Here is an 8,995-nt window from a genome sequence, read left to right as displayed (position 1 = left end):
AGAAAGTAGATTGCATTGAAACTTAAAGAGCAAGAAATGTAAATTGAAGAAACTTAAATGACAAGAAATGTAAATTTCAGTGAATGTAAAGGGGAGTGGGTGCTGGAAATTAAAGAAAGCAATAGATCAAGCAACTGAAAATTTAAATTGCAGGAAGAATAAAGGAAATTGGATGCTAGGAATTAAAACAAAATTGAAATTGTGAAGTGCAGAAGAATTAAATTACTTGAAAGTAAATTGAGCTGGATGCTGGGAATTAAAATTCAACAAGAAAGTATAAAGTGCAATCAATCAGAGAGTTAGAGTATGAAATGGGATGCAGCAGATCTCAAACAGAAAAGAAGAATTGTTAGAAGAAGCAATGCAGAAACTAAATTCAACTAAGTTGCAATAGCTAAAAGAAAAGTTGAGGGTCTCAAGGGTGGAGGAGACTAGAAAACAAGTCTAGATCTCAATTCCTTCTTTGATCCAACAAGAGAATAATTGCAGAAGAAGTAGAAAACAATTGCAGAAGTAGAAGATGAAAGTAATAAAGAGAACTTAGATCCAAACCACAATTCTTTGAAATTATGCAGAAAGTAACAAGAGAGATCTTAGATCAAGATTGAAACAGAATTCCTTCAATTCTTAATCCAAGATTCAAAAACAGAAAGTAAGAAATGCAAAAGTGAGAACCAGGAGGAAGAGAACTCAGCTCTCAATCCCAATTCCCCAATTCAAGCTAAAATGTAAAAGTGAGCTCTCTATTCTCTTTGCTCCCTCTTGGAGCCAGCCTCTAATGCTCTCTGTTAGAGCCAACCTCTATGCCCTCTAATGGAGCTGACCTCCTCTCATGAAATGAGAATGATGCCTTTATATAGGCTTTTTACAAAATAAAAAATAAAATAAAATTGAAATTAAAAATAAATTACAATTTAAATAAAAATCCTAATCTAATTGATCCTTGTGCCTTTGAGTGATGATAATGGGCTTAGCTTGCTTTGGATTTGAGGAAGAGTGGGTCTGGATGGCCTTGGTTCAATTAGTGAAGAATTATGTTCAAAGGGAATTTTAATTAAATTTTGGCCCATGGGTGTTGCTTCCAGGGCAATGCTCAGCTCTCCCCAAGAGCGCAGCATCCAAGCTTGCCAAGGCTCTCTTGGTGCATGACAAGCTCCCTGGACAGCATCAGGGTAGCACTCAGCTCTCCCCAATAGTGCAGCATTGGTGCTTCAAAAGAGAGGCTCCAGGTTCGAGCCTCGGTGGAAGCATTTGGGGAGCAATTTCTTTGTGAAGCAAAAAGAGGTAGCACCTTACCTTGAGTGGAAGGTCTCAAGTTCGAATTCTAGTGAAGCCATGTTGGCTTATTTTCCTTGCATTTTCTTTGGGAGAGAGCACGATAATGCTCTCCAAGAGAGCGCTGTGCTCTCCTTGAGAGCTCTACTTCCTTGGCTTCCCTTGGTCTCCCTCTTCGAATCTTGGTGGTTGCACTTTGGTCTATTTTTGCTTGTTTTTTGTCCTTAAAGATGCATTTCACTCATGCCAAATATAAATTGCCATATATCATTAGAAAGCTCTGAATGTCAGCTTTCCAACACAACTAGAAGCACATCAATCGGACATCTGTAGCTCAAGTTATAGCCCTTTGAAGGAGGCATGGTCATGCTGTGAGCGCCCAGGTTTTAACTTAGCGAAAATTTTGCTTCCAAGCTCATTTTGTATCACGATAGAGCTCTGCTCTTGGCAAGAGCGGAGCTTTGTGTGCTGATTGCCAATCTCCTTTAATTTGGTCATGGGCCACGCTTTTAAAAGTGTGGCCTAAGGCTCCAAAATGTGCACCAACTTTAAAGTGTGCCCCCAAAGCTCTTTTTTTCTCCTTTTTAGCTTATTTTGTGCTTTTTGCTTCTTTTTCTTCTTATTTCTTACAAAATTTATAAAATCAAAAGATCAAGGAAATATAAAATTTAAGTACAAAAGCATTCATTATTCAAGCACAAATCATCAATTTCTTGTATGAATAAGCATAGAAAAACATGACATGGTGACATGTCATCAGGGGGTTTGGTTGCTGAATGACTGAGTTAATGAAGGTTATATATTGGGGCTTGGGCCATCTTGGGCTCGGTTCATTCATTTTAGCCCGTTGGCCTAGTTTTGAGACAAAACATTTAAGATTAGTGTTTTAATGTGTATTTTAACTATTTCCTTTTTCCCAAATTATGAATTTTTATTTCTTAACCCTCTTTACTCATAATTAATTTTCTTAGTCGCAGTGTTGGACAGATTTAAGCTGATATGCCGGTTATAATACCAGTATGCGTTTTTAAGCATTTTTCTGCAGAAAATTATATTTTTTCACTCGAAGAAATTCATTGAATCCAATTATTATTATAGTTAAATTTTCAAATTATGAATTCTAAATTTACCAACCCTTTTTGCCCATATTTTAATTTATTACTTATTTAATTATGGTTTAGCCGGATGTTACAACAAGGGGGCTGGGTGTCACATTTTTAGGCTGCTGAGTCAGCGATTCAAGTTATAAATCTTAAAAAGATAATTACGAGAACTGTGTACATATAAACACAAGTAATAATATATATTAAGGTGGAGTTTCTACACCTCATAGATTAAGGTGTGGAGCTCTGCTGTTCTTCATGAATTAATGCAAGTACTATTGTTTCTCTTTCAATTCACGCCTACTTCTTCTCCAAGATATACTCTCGTACTTAATTCAGTTAAGTCAGAATGAAGGGGTGACCCGTGACCATCACCCACTATCTTCGTTACTCGCGTGCCTGACAACCACAAGCGGTCTACATGATGTTCAACGTAGTCATCGGACGACAGCCGGAGTATATTCTCTTGGGTCTCTAATCCATGGATCGAGTCCGTGAGATTAGAACCTTCGTAGTAGAGGCTAGAATCAATTGGCAGCATTCCTGAGATCCGAAAAGTCTAAACTTTATCTGTGGTATTCCGAGTAGGATCTGGGAAGGGATGACTGTGACGAGCTTCAAACTCATGAATGTTGGGCGCAGTTACAGTGTGCGAAAGTATAGAGAGATCCTATTCCGACACAAGTGGGAACCGACAGATGATTAGCCGTGCGGTAGCTGTGCCTGGTATTTTTCATCCGAGACAAGAAATTCGACAGTTGATTAGCTGTGCAGAAACCGTACCTGGTATTTTTCATCTGAGAGGACGGATGGTAGCCATTGACAACGGTGATCCACCAACATACAGCTTGCCATGGAAGGGAGCATGCATGATTGGATGAAGACAAAAGGAAAGCAGAGGTTCAGAAGCAACAAAGCATCTCCAAACGCTTATCTGAAATTCCCACCAATGAATTACATAAGTATCTTTATTTTAATTTACGTTTTTTTTTATCTTTCAATTAACAAAACTCATAACCAATTGAATCCACCTGACTAAGATTTACAGGATGACTATAGCTTGTTTCAAGCTGGCAATCTCCGTGGGATCGACCCTTACTCATGTAAGGTATTACTTGGACGACCCAATGCACTTGCTGGTTAGTTGTACCGGAGTTGTGAAAAGTGTGATCACAATTTCGTGCACCAAGTTTTAGGCGCTGTTACCGGGGATTGTTCGAGTTTGGACAACTGACGGTTCATCTTGTTGCTTAGATTAGGTAACCTTTTTTCTTGTTTCAACCTTTATTTTCCTTTCAAAAAGTTTTTAAAAATATTTCAAAAAAAAGTTAGTTTTCTAAAAATTCATCAAAATTTTTAAGAATGAATTCCACCTTCGAGCTTCATGAAGATATGTTAAAGCTTGGCTGGCTATTAAGCCATGTCTAATCTTTTGGACCGAAGCTTTAACTTATCATTGCAGCTATTGAAGGAGCCTTTGAATTCTTATTCATTGGATTGTTGTATGTATTTGTTATGCAAAAACTTGGCTGGCCATTTGGCCATGTCTAATTCTTTTGGACCGAAACTTTAGACTAACATTTCATGAATCCTAGAATTCTTATTAAAAATTTTGAATTTCTTTATTTTCTTTTTCCAAAATAATTTCAAAAAAAAATTACAAAAAAATTTAATAAAATCATAAAACAAAAAAAGTGTGTTTCTTGTTTGAGACTTGTGTCAAATTTTAAGTTTGGTGTCAATTGCATGTTTTAATTTTTCTTAAATTTTCGAAAATATATGCATTGTGTTCTTTTTGATCTTCAAGTTGTTCTTGATGATTTTCTTTGTTTAATCTTGGGATTTTCTTGTTTTGTGTTTTTTGTTGTTTCTCATATGCATTTTCGAATTCATAGTGTCTAAACATTAAAAATTTCTAAATTTGGTGTCTTGCATGTCTTTCTTTTCTTAAAAATTTTCAAAAATATGTTCTTGATGTTCATCATGATCTTCAAAGTGTTCTTGGTGTTCATCTTGACATTCAAAGTATTCTTGCATGCATTATTTGTTTTGATCTTAAATTTTTATGTTTTGTTTCATTTTGTTATTTTTCTCTCTCCTCATTAAAAATTCAAAAGAAAAAATATCTTTTCCTTATTCTTCTCATAATTTTCGAAATTTTGAGTTGACTTGGTCAAAAATTTTTAAAATTTAGTTGTTTCTTGTTAGTCAAGTCAAAATTTCAATTTAAAAATTTTATCTTTTCAAATCTTTTTCAAAATTAATTTTTTTTCATTTTTTATGATTTTCGAATTTCATTCTTAAAATTTTTCAAAATCTTTTTCATTTTTCTTTTAATGTTTTCAAAAATTTAAAAAAAAAACTAATTTTTCAAAATTTTTTCTTAATTTCATTTCATATTTTCGAAAATCCTTGCTAACAATTAATGTTTTCATTCAAAAATTTCAAGTTTGTTACTTTCTTATTAAGAAAGTTCAATCTTTAAATTCTAGAATCATATCTTTTAGTTTCTTGTTAGTCAAGTCATCAACTTTAATTTTAAAAATTACATCTTTTTAATTTTTTTTTCAATTCCTTTTCAAAATAAATTTCAATCATATCTTTTTAAAACTTTAATTCAAAATCTTTTTCTAACTTCTTATCTTTCCAAAATTTATTTTCAAATCTTTTTCAATTAACCACTTGACTTGTTTGTTTTAATTTTAAAAAGTTTATTATTTTTTATCCTTTTCAAAACCACCTAACTACTTTTCTCTCTCATTAATTTTGAAAACTAACTAACAAATTTTTCAAAAATCTTTTTAATTAATTAATTTATTTAGTTTTCAATTTGCTTTTATTTCTTTTCTTAAATTTCGAGTTCTAACTTATAATTAAAATAAAAACAAAAATATTTTTCTTTTCTTTTAATTAAAATTCGAATACCCTCTCTCTCATCTCTTTCTATTTATTTATTTATTTACTAACACTTCTCTTCTACTAATAATTCAAACCCTCTCTCTCTCTGTGTGTTCGAAATTCTACCTCATTCTTCTATTCTTCTTTTTCTCTGACACATAAAGGAATCTCTATACTGTGACATAGAGGATTCCTCTTCTTTTCTGTTCTCTTCTTTTTTTTTATATGAGCAAGAACAAGGATAAAGACATTCTTGTTGAAGCTGATCCTGAACCTGAAAGGACTCTGAAGAGGAAGCTAAGAGAAGCTAAAGCACAACACTCCGGAGAGGACTTTACAGAAAATTTCGAAAAAGAAGCAGACATGACAGCCGAACCCAACAACAATGCTAGAGATGCAAGGAAGGTGCTTGGTGACTTTACTGCACTAACTTCCGACTTCTATGGAAGAAGCATCTCAATTCCTGCAATTGGAGCAAACAACTTTGAGCTTAAGCCTCAATTAGTTTCTCTAATGCAGCAGAATTGCAAGTTTCATGGACTTCCATTGGAAGATCCTCATCAGTTCTTAGCTAAATTCTTGCAAATTTGTGACACTGTTAAGACCAATGGGGTTAATCCCGAGGTCTACAGACTTATACTTTTCCCCTTTCACTACTACATATTTGACTTTCACTAACATTTAAAAAATATTACTAAATCATATTAAAATGTTACCTATGTATATTAGCAACATTTTTACAAATGTTAAATATACTCTATGTTACTAAAGAATTTTACTAACATTTTTCTAAAGATTTAATAACATTTAATAAAAATATTACAAAAGATATTCTATAGTAATATTACAAGAAATGTTACAATAGATCATTCATAGTAACACTTAAGAAAATGTTACCATAGATATTTTTTATAACACTTAAAAAATGTTACCATAGATATTTTTTGTAACACTTAAAAAATATTACAATAAATCTTCTATAACAACACTCTAATAAATGTTACGGTCTATTTTTTTTGCTAACATTGAAAAAATGTTACAAAAACTCTTCTTTAAGAATAAAAAAAATATTACCATAAATTTTTGGTAACATTTATAGCTATAATATCTATTTACTATTCATATTTTAATATGTAACCATTTATTTATTTATTTTTATATACATTAGAAGGGTAATGCCACTAATTTAAATGCACAAAACATTGAAGATAAATACATAATAAACACAAAGTATAATAAAAAGAAAATTAATAAGCCAATTAAATTTCTTTTCTTTAATATTGTCTAAAATTACCACAAAACAATTCTAAAATAAACAAAAGATTATAAAATCTAAATCTTCTCTATTTTATCATCTTTAATCAATATTAACAATTCAAACAAACAAAATAGAACATAAAATCTAATCTTTTTTAATTTGTCATCTCAATATTGCTAACACACCACTTTCTTCTTCTTTAATTTTTTCTTATGTTGATCATGCTTCTTTTTCTCCAATTTCAAGTCGAAAATCTCTTGAGTAGAAGAAGAATAAAGAGCCTGCGAGATGGTTCTCTTCTATCAGGATTTTTCATTGCCTATTAAGAAAAAACACAATTAACTAAAAAATAACCAATGCAAATAAGACAATGTAAACACATTAATTCTACCTCTTCTTCACGTATTTCAGCAAATGTTTTTGATCCTGTTGTATATTGACTTGTATTCTTTGCTCTACTAGCTTTATTCTTCTTGCTTTGTTCCTTTAAAATCATAAAAAGATAATTGAATAATTAAGCCTAAAAGTAGCAAAATTAATTAGTATAACTAATTATAGTATGAAGGAAATTGCATGCTAAGAATTAGTATACCTTAATCATATCAAAGCTCCAAAATTGAATAAGAATCTTCTAATGATCAAGTGAAACAGTACGAGGACAATTTTTCATATTGTAAGCTAGTGACATGTTTTCCTTAAAATACTGTGTTTTCAACCGACTTTTATATGTCCTCCAAGATGAACCCAAGGTTTTGAAAACCCACGCTTTACCAAGTACTCCGATGTCAAACTTTTCCTACACCATAATGAACATAGATATGTTAATTAATATTTAGTTTTTAAAATCAATAAAAGAAAAACACCTAAGTTAAAAGTGTAAAAATGTAATACAATGGTAGCTTCCCACAAATCTTCCCAATTATCTTTAAGTCCATGCCAACTTGTGTATGTCAATGGAGCAAGGCGTGCATTTCTAACCAAAGTCTCCAAATGACTGCTTAATTTGGCGCGATTACAACCAATTGGTTGACCATACTTATTTAATCTAATTGGCAACCGATCCTCATAGCTTAAACCATGAGTTTTAAGGCACTTTGTCGGACCCCTTTTTCTCTTAGTTGCTGGTCTTGTTATGGGAATCAATAAATAAAAGGCAATTATACAGAAAATACTACACATTTATTATTAATATTAAACTAAACATAAAAATGATTACTTACTATCATTATCATTAACTTGGGGTGCTAAAACTGGTCCTATTATCAAGAATGAGAAAGTTTAGAACAGAGAGGAGATAATTTTTAAAAGACATCTATCTATTCATTCAATCTAATCTTATAAAAGTACAATTTCAAATTAATTCAGAATCTTTATTTGTTTTCCCTTCTGAAAATTGGCAATGACCACTGTATATCAAAGAGCCAAGTATAATAGTTCTCATAAGAACTCTTATGATAATAAAAATGGTGATCCAATAACACAATATAAACCCAAATATTTAGCTAACAAAAAGTTCCAGCATCACTTTGAATGAATAAACTCAAAATTTCCCTAGAACAAAACTCTTAAGAAGCTTTGGCTTTATTCATGTGTATATATACAAAACACATTACCGTAAGTTCACTTTCTCATCATCATGATTCATTACGCATCAGAACAAACATGTCTTAGATTATAATAAACCACAAATTATATATGACTTTTTTTTCAATTGATTCTTTGTAAACTCAAATTAAAAAAATGTAATAAAGGATCACTTACCATCATCATTAGTATGAAATACTAAAGGTGTTTGTGAAGGGCTTGATGCAGTATCTTCTAACTCACCAATGATATTAACCATAGAACCATTTTTCAATCCTCTATTTTTCTTCATAGATGATATTAATTGGGATTGACAGGACCTAATTCAATTTGCTCTTCTTATTCATAGATGATATCTCTCATTAAGATGCTTGACCTTAAAGCTTTGTCTTTCTTGTTTGCCATAGCACTATTATAAACCAGAATCACAGAATTGATACCACCAATGCCTAACTCCTCTGTAAAATTTCAATCAAATCCATATTCATATAAAAATTAAAAAAAATACTGTCGGCTTGTAAACTTCAAAAACTGAGCAGAAAAGTCTTGAGTATTAACTATCATAAAGTAATTGATGAGTTGTTTTTAAGCCACTTGTTAATGTTTTGTGAGAAAAGGAGCTATGACCAAAGCTTGTTTTGCTTCCAATTTTGGGTTGCTAAAGCTAAACAAAGCATGGCACTAATCTTGTATTTTGATACACTAACCTTGTGTCAGAAAAAATAAATAACAAGAAGAGCATCTAATGAGGCATCACATACAGAGAAGAATCACAAATTATATATCATAATAATACATTATTCATAAACATCAAGACTGAATTTACAAAGTGGTTCTGAAGACACAAGACATATGTACACAACTCAAACGAAGCAAC

The 8,995-nt window shown here is 31.6% G+C and overlaps 2 long non-coding RNA genes across 7 annotated transcripts in view; one reads left to right on the top strand and one right to left on the bottom strand.

Moving 5' to 3' along the window:
• LOC110271984 overlaps positions 3,682–8,995 on the top strand; it is a 23,625-nt gene continuing 18,311 nt past the window's right edge. The window contains exons 1-2 of one of the 2 annotated variants that reach the window (XR_002362886.1): positions 3,682–3,705; positions 6,164–6,168. This is a non-coding gene — a long non-coding RNA (uncharacterized LOC110271984). The remainder of the gene's footprint in view (positions 3,706–6,163; positions 6,169–8,995) is intronic. The other variant, XR_002362887.1, reaches the window with a different exon arrangement.
• Positions 6,660–8,995, bottom strand: part of LOC107643598 — a 3,526-nt gene continuing 1,190 nt past the window's right edge. For 3 of the 5 annotated variants that reach the window (XR_002362882.1, XR_002362884.1, XR_002362883.1), the window contains 4 exons: positions 8,296–8,576; positions 7,127–7,330; positions 6,926–7,018; positions 6,660–6,853 (listed from right to left, as the gene is read on the bottom strand). This is a non-coding gene — a long non-coding RNA (uncharacterized LOC107643598). Of the gene's footprint in view, positions 6,854–6,925; positions 7,019–7,126; positions 7,331–7,425; positions 7,740–8,295; positions 8,577–8,995 lie in introns of those variants that run through there. The other 2 variants (XR_001620940.2, XR_002362885.1) reach the window with 2 other exon arrangements.

Source organism: Arachis ipaensis, chromosome B05 (assembly GCF_000816755.2).
Source record: "Arachis ipaensis cultivar K30076 chromosome B05, Araip1.1, whole genome shotgun sequence".
In the NCBI taxonomy this organism is placed as follows: Eukaryota; Viridiplantae; Streptophyta; class Magnoliopsida; order Fabales; family Fabaceae; genus Arachis; species Arachis ipaensis.
The sequence above is the reverse complement of the archived record's forward strand: the minus strand, read 5'-3'. Positions and strand labels throughout refer to the sequence as shown.